The 13,864-nt window shown below is 45.0% G+C and overlaps 4 non-coding genes across 4 annotated transcripts; all 4 read left to right on the top strand.

Moving 5' to 3' along the window:
• Positions 1 to 6,548: 6,548 nt before the first annotated feature.
• Positions 6,549 to 6,620, top strand: trnaq-uug (transfer RNA glutamine (anticodon UUG)). Its single transcript has one exon. It is a non-coding gene; the product is annotated as a tRNA-Gln (tRNA).
• Positions 6,621 to 7,478: 858 nt separating this feature from the next.
• On the top strand, positions 7,479 to 7,551 carry trnai-aau (transfer RNA isoleucine (anticodon AAU)). The gene has a single exon. It is a non-coding gene; the product is annotated as a tRNA-Ile (tRNA).
• Positions 7,552 to 7,645: 94 nt separating this feature from the next.
• trnaf-gaa (transfer RNA phenylalanine (anticodon GAA)) lies at positions 7,646 to 7,718 on the top strand. Its single transcript has one exon. It is a non-coding gene; the product is annotated as a tRNA-Phe (tRNA).
• A 565-nt stretch (positions 7,719 to 8,283) lies between these two features.
• Positions 8,284 to 8,355, top strand: trnap-agg (transfer RNA proline (anticodon AGG)). Its single transcript has one exon. It is a non-coding gene; the product is annotated as a tRNA-Pro (tRNA).
• Positions 8,356 to 13,864: the final 5,509 nt, after the last annotated feature.

Consider the following 13,864-nt stretch of genomic DNA (forward strand, 5'->3'; position numbering starts at 1 on the left):
ATCAAACTATAACCTTGTCCAAAAACACTGAGATGAAATATGTGCTATGTGAAATAAATGTATGAAATGGATTAACTACTCTACTGAATAGTCATAAACTTTGTATTTTGCCACACGCTTTCTTTTATTGGAAGATGGCTTCCAAGCACAAGAAGCACAGGGCTATTAGTGAGGGTGAATGGATGACCCGCCTGCGCAGATTTGCCACACAGGGGGTCTGGCCTTCTGAGGAAGGAAACAGACCGGCACCACGCCAGAAGAAATGGCATGACCTGTATCAGAAGGTAAACTTGGGCATGTATATAAACACAGGGAAGCTATGTAATATATAGAGGGAGCAGATAGTTATGACTCACTGTCATATGTTACAGATTGAGAAGTGTCCACTGCAACACAGGGGGCAAATGTCTCTGTTTGGGGGGACACAGACATGTGACTGTGGTTTCCATACAAAAAAGGTATAAGTGTTTCACAAAACTGTAATGTGTTGATGGTGTATTGTGTATTTTTGAATTAAATTTCCTTTTCTGTGAAACTGTAGCCTTCCAGTTTGGCCCCTGTGGCCCCTGTGTCATCCACACCATCCACGTCACCACCTGTAACACCAGGGCAGTCAGGAACAACATCTGGAAAAGCACCTTTAAAGCCTACTTTAACTTTGGCATCGGTAAATGCATGTCTTTGCAGATATTTATGTTATCATATGTTATAGCATTTTAAAATGCTTCACATAATGTTACTAATTTCTTTTTGTCAGTTTACAAAGCCACGGTATGGTGGGGCCCATGGTGCAGCTTTAAAGCCAAACCTAGGTGTGGCAAGGAGGCATGCAACCAAGGTATATAGTCAAAAAAATGAAATTTCATTCTATAAAGATATGCTGAGTTTATCTAATCATTGTTACTGCAATACCTGATAATGATATATTATTTCAATCAATATTGTAAACTGTGTTCTCTTAATCTTGCAGCCTATTAGCACTTCTGCATTGTCCAGCCCTGCATCTAGGACACCATCTCCTGCACGCAGTCCCAGGCTGTATATTCAGACCGTCTCCCCCCTGTCTCTTCCTCCTTCTTCTGTGTCTGAAGCCACCTCTGCTTCCTGTACTCCAGGAGCTGCTTCTAGAGTTGTGAGAAACTCTTTCATTTAATCGTTTTCTTCACACTAATATTGTTGGATCACATAATTATGCTACATTTTGAACAAACATTCCTCATAAGTGGCTTGTAATCATATCTACTGTATGTGTTTGCCTTTTTTAATACATTAGGAAGTGTCAGCCGCTGCCTCCTCTGGGACGTCCTCTGCTCCTCTCACCCCTGTGATCAGCTCCACCTGTGTTCCCTCTGCTGCTCCATCTGTGGCTGGATCCTCTGTTCAACCTGCCGAGGATAGGGTGATCGCTCCAGGTTCAGAGTCTGGATGGCTTCCCGCAAAGTTGATGAAAACCATACCACCACAGGGTCAGAAATGGATTTCAGCAGCTTTGTGGAAGCAACATCGGCTTCGTACTGACCTGAAGCTGTGGTATGATCCACCAGAGCCAGCTCTGATCTATCACCAAGGCCCCGCTCCAGAGCGCTTCTTTACACACCGGCTTCTACTGTGGATGCCATACCACCTCTGGAAGGTCAGGCTGTCCTGTCCTGTGTGTGGGAGACAGCTCACAGGCTATGGGGCACACAAGAGAGCCCGTCAGGTTCTGGATGTGGACCAGTACTACCTTATGATCACGGAGACTCTCTGGTGCAGTGGGTGCAAAACGGCCTTAATTTCCACCAGCAAGGCCATCTTGGACCAGCTGGACTTAGCCCACAGACTGGAATTTAGGCTGATCCTAACTTGAAAGTGAGTATACTGAGATTACTTAGCTTGTGTAACAAATGTTTGTCATTTAAAACACAATTGAGATGAGCTGGTTTTAATGTTTGTGTCTTTCTGTCTCTCTTTCCCTTTGTTTTATTCAGGTATGCCTGTGACATGCGGGTCATAAGGTTCCTGAGGGAGAGGGCCCTGGGCAACAGCCCCTCTCGCTTAGTGAGGCAGCTGCGGGAGAACCACAGCGAGGAGTGGCTGAAGCGTCTTTGCCGATACCTTGGTGCCTGCTCAGACTTCATCTCCCAGCCAAGCCTGCTCCCTGTGAGGTTTCAGGAGCCACCTGAGCCCGAAACTATCCCCTCCCACAGGTGGATGCTGGCTGTTTATGGGCGAGATATCTTGTGCAGGATTGACCACATTAAAGCCAGCATAACGTCCACATATGGCTGCATTCTGAAGATGGACTCAACCAAAAAGGTAACTATTTTTACATTTCAATCAAAAGAATTGAAAATACACCATTAGTAGTAGTACAGTAGTATGTATGTAATGTTCCATATATAAATAATTTAGCATCACTCACTGTCTTTTCTGTGTGATTACAGATCACAAAAAAGCTATCGGGGTTTGCAAAGGGGACAGCTATGTGGCTAACATCTGTCAGCAATGAGGTGGGCCAGATCCTCATTAGTGTTCTGACAGCTCAGGAGGGTCCAGCCCTGGACCGAATGGCAGCTGACCTCATCCGGAGGTACACTGATGCGGGTGTGGCTCCGCCTCAGCTCCTATATGTGGACTGCGACTGCTGTCGGGAGGGCACTGGGCAGACCAAGCTCAAGCAGCGATTTGGTGGGTGGCCAGACTTGGTGGTGAATCTGGACATCTACCATTTCATGCGGTGACTGGCAGCTGGGTGCACTAAAGATGCACATCCTCTTTACCCCATTTTCATGGCACGCATGTCTTGCTGCATTTTTGAATGGGACAGTGGGGATGTGTCTCTGCTGAGGCAGGCCAAGAGGGAGCAGCTGAAACATGAAGGTGTCCCTGGTATCACCGACACAATGGTGGACCAACGGATCACCAAAGATGAATTGGCCCTGCACTGCCGAAGGCGGACAAGAGGAGAGCAGCAGACCATTCTGATGATTGAGCACCTCCTCAGCGAGCTGATGGGGGTAAAGGGTCGAGACCTTCTTGGTGTCCCTCTCTTGGACCAGGAGAGGATGCAGCACATCTGGCAAGTCCGGATGAGGCACGTAAAGTGCATTCAGGATGAACCAGGTGTGCTGCTCTACACACAGACTGGCACCACCACCAAAGATGGTATTCTGCTGCCAAAATACAGATGCGCAAGGGGCTCCACATCGCTGGAGTCCTTTCATCTACACCTCAACAGGTTCATTCCAGGTCAGTATAAATCATTATTCATCAGAAATAGTAAGGGTGACACAATGAATGTCTTTCAAATAGCATAGCACAAAAAAAGTAATGTAACGTTATTGATCTTATCTAAAGGAACAAGCGCCAACAGCTTAAATTTCCAGCTGTACCTCCTGGAAGGCTTGAACAGGTGGAATCAGGACCGTAAAATGGCATCTCTGGCAGGCACACCTCCGTCCCTGTTAAGCTACTCCGGGGACCTGGTGCACTGTGTCAAAACCCACAGTGTTAAGGTACTTGGAAGACAGCTTGTACCGTCTTTTCAGCCACCATCTGTCTATACTGGTGAGTTTCAGCTTTAAATTGCTTTTTATATTGCATAAAAATAGAATATTTTTATATTATTTTTCTGAAAACTGATTTCCCTCTACTGTGTTCTCCTGTCTGTCCCAGGTGAACTCATAGGTATAGATTACCTGTACCGTCAAACAGGGCAGGCCATGCAGGACGTGGATCCTGACTCTGAGGTGACAGAACAGATGTTGTAGGATGTGGGCACGGAGGAGGAGTTGGAGGAAGAGGGATTCGGATATGTCAGTTTGGACCTTAACCTGGATCCCACTATTGAGGTGCTGGACCTGTCCCCTGGCACATCACCCACCGCAATCAGCGTAACTAGCACTCCTGCCTCTGTCCAGACTGGGTCTGCTAACACCACCACAGCAGCACCTAATCAACAACTGGTAACTATTCTTAATAATAAAAGTACAAGTAGTATTATTTGTATAGCACTATTAACTTTATTTGTATAGCACAATGAAAAGAAAAATAGAAACAAACTAAATACCATTAATACAATCTAAAGAGTAAATAGATTAATAAAAAAGCAAAGTAAAAAAGATAAATTAAATTCCATAAACATGTTTTTTCCCCCTTTTTTCAGTCTTACAACTGGATGACCAGGGTGCCCTCTGGTCCATCCTCTGCCACAACCACCTACGCCGCCTCTGGTCCATCTGCCATGACTGGTCCATCCTCCACGACCACCCACGCCGCCTCTGGTCCATCCACCGTGACCACACACGCCGCCTCTGGTCCATCCACCATGACCACCCACGCCGCCTCTGGTCCATCCACCATGACCACCCACAGCGCCTCTGGTCCATCCACCATGACCACTCACAGCGCCTCGGGTCCATCCACCATGACCTACCACAGCGCCTCTGGTCCATCCACCATGACCACTCACAGCGCCTCTGGTCCATCCTCCACGACCACCTATGCCGCCTCTGGTCCATCTGCCATGACTGGTCCATCCTCCACGACCACCCACGCCGCCTCTGGTCCATCCACCATGACCACCCACGCCGCCTCTGGTCCATCCACCATGACCACCCATGCCGCCTCTGGTCCATCCACCATGACCACCCACAGCGCCTCTGGTCCATCCGCCACAACCACCCACACCGCCTCTGGTCCATCCAACATGACCACCCACGCTGCCTCTGGTCCATCTGCCATGACCACCCACACTGCCTCTGGTCCTTCTGCCATGACCACCTACCCCCCAATCCTTCCTCTCCCGACCACTCTCACTGTCTCTGTTGCTGCAGCCACTGCTCCTCCAGCAGTGCAACCAGTGCCTGAGCAACCGCTGGTAAGACTTTTTGTGACAAGTACATTGTGATAGTTGTGTTGTTCTTCTGCTTGTGATATTGTATCTTTATAACATTGATTTACTCTTATATTTTACCAGGCTGTGGATGAGCGCAGTGTACCAGGGATAGAGAGAGCGGACAACCTGGCAGGCTAATTGGTGGGGGTTAGGGTGGAAACTGGGCAAACTCTGAGCCACGGGCAGGCCAGTACCATCATTGCCCTATGGCAAAGCCTGCTTCCGTATGACCAGCAGAGAGTGGCGTACGCTGCCCGGCACCAGGTGCGTCTTACAACAGGACGCTTCAGGTGCTCAAAAACCAATCCTGAATTCACGCCTGGTGTGGACAGCATGACCCGTTGCGTCCTTGGGTCAACAGGATCCCCTGCTCAGTGGCCAGACTGTTGCCGCCTGGTAGAGTCTATCTTTGTTAAACTGTGTGATATTCACAGGAGCCCAAAAAAATTGGGAAATCATGCCGTAACAAGATGGACTCTAATTCTGAGGGACTACAGCAAGATTCGGCAGCTGGTCCTGTGCAATGGTACTGTGATGGAGAATACCACCCTGCAATTGTTTGAGGTGAATCAAACAACCTTAATTCAGTGGCACAACAAGCGGCTGAAGAGGCAAGAATGTGCCATCCTGCTTCAGGGTGTGAACTTGCCAGCCCCCATTCCTATTGCTGCTAGGCCTCTCCCCCCTGGACAGATTCGCCCCACTGCAGCACCCCTACAGCCTGGTCCCCAACACCGCTACCACTTGCCTGAAAGCACAGTGGGAAAGGCAGTGGACAAGCGAAAGTCTGCAGTTCCAGCTCCGCACCCCACTCCTCCAAAAGTTTTCCGGCCAAGGCAGTTGTTCCCTGCTGATTCTGCCCCTTTACCTGTTGTCCCCAACCCCAGTCCTGCATTTGCCCCCATTGTCCAAACACCTGTTTCTGCTCCTTCACCTGTCATCCCCAACCCCAGTCCTGCCTTTGGCCCGTTTGTGTTTTTGTGTCCAGCTCCAGTTCCTGCCGTCCGGCAGATTGCTCCTGCTGGCCCCATTCCCTCCCCACCACCTGCTCGGAGGCCCTACGTCCGCACTGTGGACAAAAACAAGTGCAGTCTGTGCCACCAGCCCCGCAACAAAGATACTGGCCACAGCCAGTATTATGGCCACATTTACTGTCCCCAGACTGCTGTTATGCCACTTGACCAGTGGATGGAGGAGATGAAGAAGAAGAGGGCAGATATAAAAAAAAAAATTTGTTTATTTCAAAATGCTACATGTTTGTGTGTGCGCATCCGTTAGGGTCATTTGTTCACCCTCCATGAAGCTAATTTGTTCATTTGCTTTTTAAATAAGTTCATTTACCCCATATGAGACTATGTAAGCTTACGTAAAGCTTTTTGTTTGTAAATAGTCCACAACCTGTTATATACTGTGTGTGTGTGTGTGTGTGTCTGTGCGTGCGCGTGTCTGTGAGTGTGTGTGCGTGCGTGCGTGCATGTGTGCATGCGTCTGTGTATGTATTGTTCCCCACCTTTAACGGAGTTGGGAGAACGTTACACTGAAGATCTAAAGGTCCCTGGTTCAAACCCGGGTTTCGCCAGAGGAACCACGTCCGCCTCTTTTAGTCTACCTGATTCCACCTAGCCTCATCGCTATCTCCCTCTCAGACAACCAGCTAGCAGGGTGTGTTGGTTCCATGGTGTAATGGTTAGCACTCTGGGCTTTGAATCCAGTGATCTGAGTTCAAATCTCGGTGGAACCTTTTTAGGTTTTTTTGCGGAAGGGAGGGAAAAAACAGAGGTGATGTGCAACTGCTGACGTGGCAGTGAAATTGGCACTCTCAAACCGAGTCGGAATTGGGGAAACATGGGCTTAAAAAGCAAAGGCTTCATTTGCTCCTTGCTATCGTGCTTCTGGACTCGATGACTTAAATCTCTGCTGCTCATGGGAAAAGTTGACACACGCCAAGGTTCCATGGTGTAATGGTTAGCACTCTGGGTTCTGAATCCAGCGATCCTAGTTCAAATCTCGGTGGGACCTGCTTTTGCCAGGAATGTGTGCAGTACCTCGTTCAAAAAAACTTTTTCGGCAGCACTGAGCCGCAAGAGCTCATCTAGGTAGTAAAAAGCGTAAAAAGGATGGACAGCACTGGAGAATGCAGGCATCGATCCCGCTACCTCTCACATGCTAAGCGAGCGCTCTACCATTTGAGCTAATTCCCCTCGATGATGAAGAGAAGGTGTCCATCGCTCTCAAAGACAAAGACGAGGCGCAATCCCTAGCACGTGTGCAGGTGCTGCAGCGGGATTTCCAATGACCACAAAAAAAGAGGCCGGATTTCCTCTGTTCTGGCAACTTTGCACTGGCTACCTTTAAATTGTAGATTTAATCAAAAAATTGCGCTTTAAGCCATGCAAGCTGAAATGTTTGCGGCCCGGCAGCAAGGAGGATGTATATTTCGGCTCGTTGGTCTAGGGCTATGTTTCTCGCTTAGGGTGCGAGAGGTCCCGGATTCAAATCTCGGACGAGACAATTATTAGGCTTTGCTTTTAATCTCTTCAGCCTGATTAGGGCAACCAGGATATTTCTGAGAAATTGGGGATAAAATGTGCCGGAGAGAGGCGGGTTAGCTCAGTTGGTTAGAGCGTGGTGCTAATAACGCCAAGGTTGCGGGTTCGATCCCGTACGGGCCACTCATTTTCTCTCTGGGACCTTCGCTCTGCTCTTTATCGAAAATGACGGGCGGTCTCCCAGACATCGCGGCTGGCTAAACCTCACAAGTACCTAGCCAAAATACCTCAGTTGGGAGAGCGTTAGACTGAAGATCTAAAGGTCCCTGGTTCAATCCCGGGTTTCGGCAGAGGAACCACGTCAGCCTCTTTTACTCTACATGATTCCACCTAGCCTCATCGCTATATGGCTCTCAGACAGCCAGCTAACAGGGTGTGTTGGTTCCATGGTGTAATGGTTAGCACTCTGGACTTTGACCCAGCAATCCGATTTCAAATCTCGGAGGAAACTTTTTAGGTTCTTTGCGGAAGGGAGGGAAAAAACAGAGGTGATGCGCAACTGCTGACGTGGCAGTGAAATTGGCACTCTCAATCCGAGTCGGAATTGGGGAAACATGGGCTTAAAAAGCAAAGGCTTCATATTTCCTTGCTATCGCAAGGAGCCGCACTGAGCCGCAAGAGCTCATCTAGGGAGTGCCCCTTGAAGGGGGGCGTAAAAAGGATGGACAGCACTGGAGAATGCAGGCACGAGGCGCGATCCCTAGCAATGACCACAAAAAAGAGGCCGCATTTCCTCTGTGCTGGCAACTTTGCACTGGCTACCTTTTAATTGTAGATTTAATTAAAAAATTGCGCTTTAAGCCATGCAAGCTGAAATGTTTGCAGTCCGGCAGCAGCAGGGAAGATGTATGTTTCGGCTCGTTGGTCTAGGGGTATGATTCTCGCTTAGGGTGCGAGAGGTCCTGGGTTCAAATCCCGGACGAGCCCATTATTAGATTTTGCTTTTAGTTCAAAGTTTGTTTTTATTGATTTTTACAATATAAATCACATTCACAATCCCCCACCCCTCACCATCCAATTTAAGAATGATGCCCATACTATCCATTACTTCAAAATGGAATTGTAAGAACCGAGCATACATACAATATTTACAAACATGCTAACAAACATAAACCTCCAACCAAATACATAAACAAATAAAAAAAAAATTAAAAAAATAAAAAACGAAAAAAAATAAAAACAATAGTAGTGGCATTATTCAAATAGACGTATCGACATAGTCAAGAAAAGATCGCCACATCTTAAAAAATTGTTTTTCTGATCCTCTGAGTGAATACCTAATTTTTTCGAGGCAGAGACAGGACATCATATCTCTAATCCATTGAGTATGAGTGGGTGGCAAGGGATCTTTCCACTTTAATAATATTGCTCTACGTGCAAGTAGGGAAGAGAAAGCAAGGACTTTACACATTGATGCTGACAACCATACGTCCTCTGGGGCAACTCCAAATAATGCCACCAGAGGTTCTGGCTCTAATCTATGCTGAAGAACCACAGAAAGGGTGTGAAATATCGAACGCCAGTAACGCTCTAATTTGGGGCATGTCCAGAACATGTGAGTTAGCGTTCCCTCGGTACATTGACATCTATTGCACATAGGGCTAGTACCAGGAAACATTCGAGCTAGTTTAACTTTGGATATACGAGCTCTGTGTACAACTTTAAACTGTATAAGTGAATGCCAAGCACACATTGACGATGAGTGGACCTGTTTAAGGACACAGTTCCAGGTGTCTTCGGAGAGTGGTCTGTCAAGGTCTTCCTCCCAAGCTCTCTTAATGTTATCCAGGGATGAAGATGCCAGATTGATAATTAAATTGTAAATAGTAGCAATTGAGCCCTCGGCCAATGTATTACATTAAAGGAACCTATCCAAAGGATTTTCGGAGGGCATCGCTGGGAAGTCTGGTATTAGTGACTTAACGTAATGTCTTACTTGCAAGACTCTAAAGAAATCTTGGTAAGACCAAAACGTGATACCAATTGTTCAAAGGAAGCAAATACATTATCCAAAAATAAGTCTTTGAAACATTTTATCCCCTTTTGAGAAAAACTATTGAATGAACCATCCTGCATTGAGGGCGAAAAAAAATGATTACGGAACACAGGGCTTAGAAGAGAGGCGTCCCTAAAACCAAATTACTTCCTGAATTGGATCCAAATCCTCAACGAGTGTTTCACCACTGGGCAATCGACCGGAATATAAGAGGTAGACTGTAGTTTAGATGCAAGCATTTATTTCCATGTCCACCCAGGACGGTCTATTGGGCAAAAGGTGATAATGCCACCAATAAAGTGTATTTCGTATGTTAGCTGCCCAGTAGTAAAACTTAAAATTGGGTAAGGACATACCACCATTGCATCTAGGCCTCTGAAGGTATGCTTTGCGTAAGCGAGGGTGCTTACCATTCCAAATAAAAGAAGAGATAACAGAGTCCAAAGACTTAAAAAAAGACAGGGGAATAAATAAAGGTAAACACTGAAAGAGATAAAGAAATTTAGGAAGCACCACCATTTTAATAGAATTAATGCGCCCAATGAGAGAAATCTTTATAGGGGACCATTTAGAGAGTTCTTTCTTAATCCGTTCAAGAAGCATGCCAAAATTATGTTTAAGAAGATGCTTATGATGGCGAGTGATACAGACCCCAAGATAAGTGAACTTATTTTTTGCTAGTTTCAGTGGTATGTTTGAATAATGTAGTTGTGTAACTACCTCGTTAATTGGGAAAAATTCACTCTTGTGCAGATTAAGCCTATAACCAGAAAACCGACCAAAATTCTCAATCAAGGATAGAGCTGCGGGTAAAGAAGTTTGTGGATTTGACATAAAAAACAGTAGATCGTCTGCATATAGAGTTACCTTATGGACGGTCTCACCACGGGTAATTCCAGTGATCTGCTGACTCTGGCGTAGGGCGATTGCTAAAGGCTCAATAGCTAGGGCAAATAGTAGTGGGCTAAGCGGACAGCTCTGTCGAGTGCCGCGGTGCAAGTTAAATGGCCTAGAGTGCAGACCATTGCTTAGGACTACTGCAGAAGGGGTACTGTAGAGTAATTTAATCCAAGAGAGAAGGATCGGGCCAAATCCAAATTTTTCCAAAACTAAAAAAAGGTACTCCCACTCAACCCTGTCAAACGCCTTCTCTGCATCTAAAGAAACAACACATTCTGGGATGGCCTGGTTCAGAGAGTATACCACATTGAGTAAGCGGCGGATATTAAAAAATGATTGACGATTCTTTATGAACCCTGTTTGATCAGGAAAGACCATAGTGGGGAGGACATCTTCAAGTCTAGAGGCAAGCACCTTCGCTTAAATTTTAACGTCGCAGTTGAGCAAAGAAATTGGCCTATAAGACGCAGAGTCTAAGGGGTCTTTATCCTTTTTGAGTAATAAAGAGATACAGGCTTGATTTAACATTGGGGGAAGAGTCCCAGTCTTAAGAGACTCAGAAAAAACAGATGTCAAAAAAGGAACAAGTTGAACTGAGAATTTTTTATAGAATTCTGACGGAAAGCCGTCAGGTCCCGGGGTTTTGCCAGATTGTAGAGATGAGATAGCAGCCGCCATTTCCTCCAGAGTAATCGGTACTTCTAAAAGGTTACGAACATCCAAGGATAACGTGGGGACATTTAGTCGGTCGAGAAAATCTTCGATATCCCCCTGCGAAGAGGAGTCAGATGTATACAAAGTAGAATAAAAATCTCTAAACTTGTCATTAATAGTATTTGGATCAGTTGTGACCTCCCCGTTATCTAGACGAAGACCATTTATAATTTGTTTTGCACGTAGCCCTCGCAGCTTATTAGCTAAAACTTTCCTGGATTTCTCCCCACTTTCATAAAAAACACTCCTAGTTCTTCTCAAAAGGCCCTCTATCTCATTGGTTGAAAGCAAGTCAAGCTCTGATTTAAGTTTAAGATGTTTATTATACAGATCTGGCTTGGGAGACCTAGCATATTGTTCATCTAACTTTGAAATATCATTAGCGAGTAAGATTTGTTTTTCTTTAGAGAGCTTCCTTTTATTAGCAACATATGAAATAATTTGGCCTCTAATATATGCCTTAAGGGCCTCCCACACTGTTGAATCTGAAATGTCTACTGATTTATTAACGCTTAGAAAAAAAGGAATTTGGTCAGCAACAAAGGAAACAAAATTATCATCTGCCAAGAGTGAAGTATTGAAACGCCAGCTCCTCCTAGGGGAAGGCAAATTCAGAAAGGTCAAATCAAGAGTAAGAGGAACATGGTCCGATATAATACTACTATGATATGCACAAGACTGAACTCTAGAAATTAAATCATTATCCAGCATAAAGTAATCAATCCGGGAATAAGAGTGATGAACATTTGAAAAAAAAGAATATTAGGCTTTGCTTTTAATCTCTTCAGCCTGATTAGTGCAACCAGGATATTTCTGAAAAATTGGGGATAAAATGTGCCAGAGAGAGGCCGGTTACCTCAGTTGGTTAGAGCGTGGTGCTAATAACGCCAAAATCGCGGGTTCGGTCCCTGTACGGGCCACTCACTTTCTCTCTGGGACCTTCGCTCTGCTCTTCTCGAAAATGACGGGCGGTCTCCCAGACATCCCTGCCGGCTAAACCGCACAAGTATCTGGCCGAAATAGCTCAGTTGGGAGAGGGCTTAAAAAGCAAAGGCTTCATTTGCTCCTTGCTATCGTGCTTCTGGACTCAATGACTTAAATCTCTGATGCTCATGGGAAAAGTTGACACACGCCAAGGTTCCATGGTATAATGGTTAGCATTCTGGGCTCTGAATCCAGCGATCCAAGTTCAAATCTCGGTGGGACCTGCTTTTGCCAGGAATGTGTGCAGTACCTCGTTCGAAAAAACTTTTTCGCCAGCACTGAGCCGCAAGAGCTCATCTAGGGAGTGCCCCTTGAAGGGGGGCGTAAAAAGGATGGACAGCACTGGAGAATTTAGGCATCGATCCCGCTACCTCTCACTTGCGCCTACTGCTTCCTACCGATTGAGCCAAAGTAAGCCCACGTGAGCCAATTGTGTTTCTCTGCTGTGGCTTACTTTTGACCAATCGCGTTCTCTCCTGTGGCTTACTTTTGACCAATCGTGTTTCTCTCCTGTGGCTTACTTTTGACCAATCGCCTTTTTCTCCTGTGGCTTAATTTTGACCAATCGCGTTTCTCTCCTGGCTCTGCTCCTGTGGCTTACTTTTGACCAATCGGCGACCGCTATTATTATCGTCATCTTTGCAATCTTTCCAACAGGTAAGTCTATTCTTCACGACTGTATAATCGATCATTATTTATTCATAAACAGTGTTTGTTTTTAGACAATTAAACATGCCAATAAAGCTAGCTAGCGTGTAATAGCACACGTTTTCTTCTGTACATGTGAACCTGCAACTTTACCATGATATGCAGTAAAAAACATGTCACTACTGTCAAGATAATTAGCCGACCGCTAATTAAGCTATATCCTCCTTAAACCATTTTTTGCTGTTGTTAATTTAGTATTTTTTTGTGTCATTCATTACATTATTTTGAGCACGAGAAGATTTTTACTAAAACCTTTAAAAAAAAAAGTTTAATTCATATATGTTATACTATACTATGTTATACACTGGTATACATATTTATGTTATCTTTTTAAATACTATGTTATACATATTTAAAAAGACATGAATAGGCAAAAACAAGTGTTTTTTGCTTCAACAAATGATTCTCAACTATGTTATAAAAGATATACCAAAACGATTTGATATACCATTTTAAGTTTTAGATCTGTTTGATGATCATATTATTATGAATTGTCATAAACGCCTTTATGTTATATATGGTGTTTCTTAGTAATCTCTGCCACAAAAGCTAAACAAAACAAAATGATTTAAGCATGGCATGATACCAGCAAGATTGTACCAAGAAGTGTTATTTATTTTCTTATTAATAAGTTCATCACACTATTTACAATTTGTACACAAGGCAATTCAAAGTGATTCACAGTTGTATAAAAAACAATAATGCTTATGCTCATAATAATAATAATCATTAATTATTATAATATTATAATAATTAATTACATAAAAAACAAATGCTGTAGTAAAATACTTTCAGTTGGAATATGACAGCTATGTAATGTTCTGTTTATGCCTGTGTCCTTTCAGATTATGTATGCATACCCGGTTTTACGAAGAACCTCTGAGGGTCGACTCCTTATGGGGCCAACTGAGGAGGCCAATAGGAGGGAGATCGTGTTGGCAGGGAGGGCCAGGTGTAAGGAGGAGGTCCTGGCTGAGGCCACTGCCTTTGTGAGGCAGAATGGAGGGAATCCTGGAGACCAGTTCCTGGTTCTGGCTCACTGCAAGATCCAGTTTGGGAAACACCAGGGTCAGAGGTTCCTGTGGCTGCTGGAGAACTCACTGGGGTATGCCTGCTATCTGGTCAGCAGCATTT

The sequence above is a fragment of the Siphateles boraxobius genome, unplaced genomic scaffold (genome assembly GCF_051911475.1).
Source record: "Siphateles boraxobius isolate OS27281-9 unplaced genomic scaffold, OSU_SipBor_1 19, whole genome shotgun sequence".
NCBI lineage: Eukaryota > Metazoa > Chordata > Actinopteri > Cypriniformes > Leuciscidae > Siphateles > Siphateles boraxobius.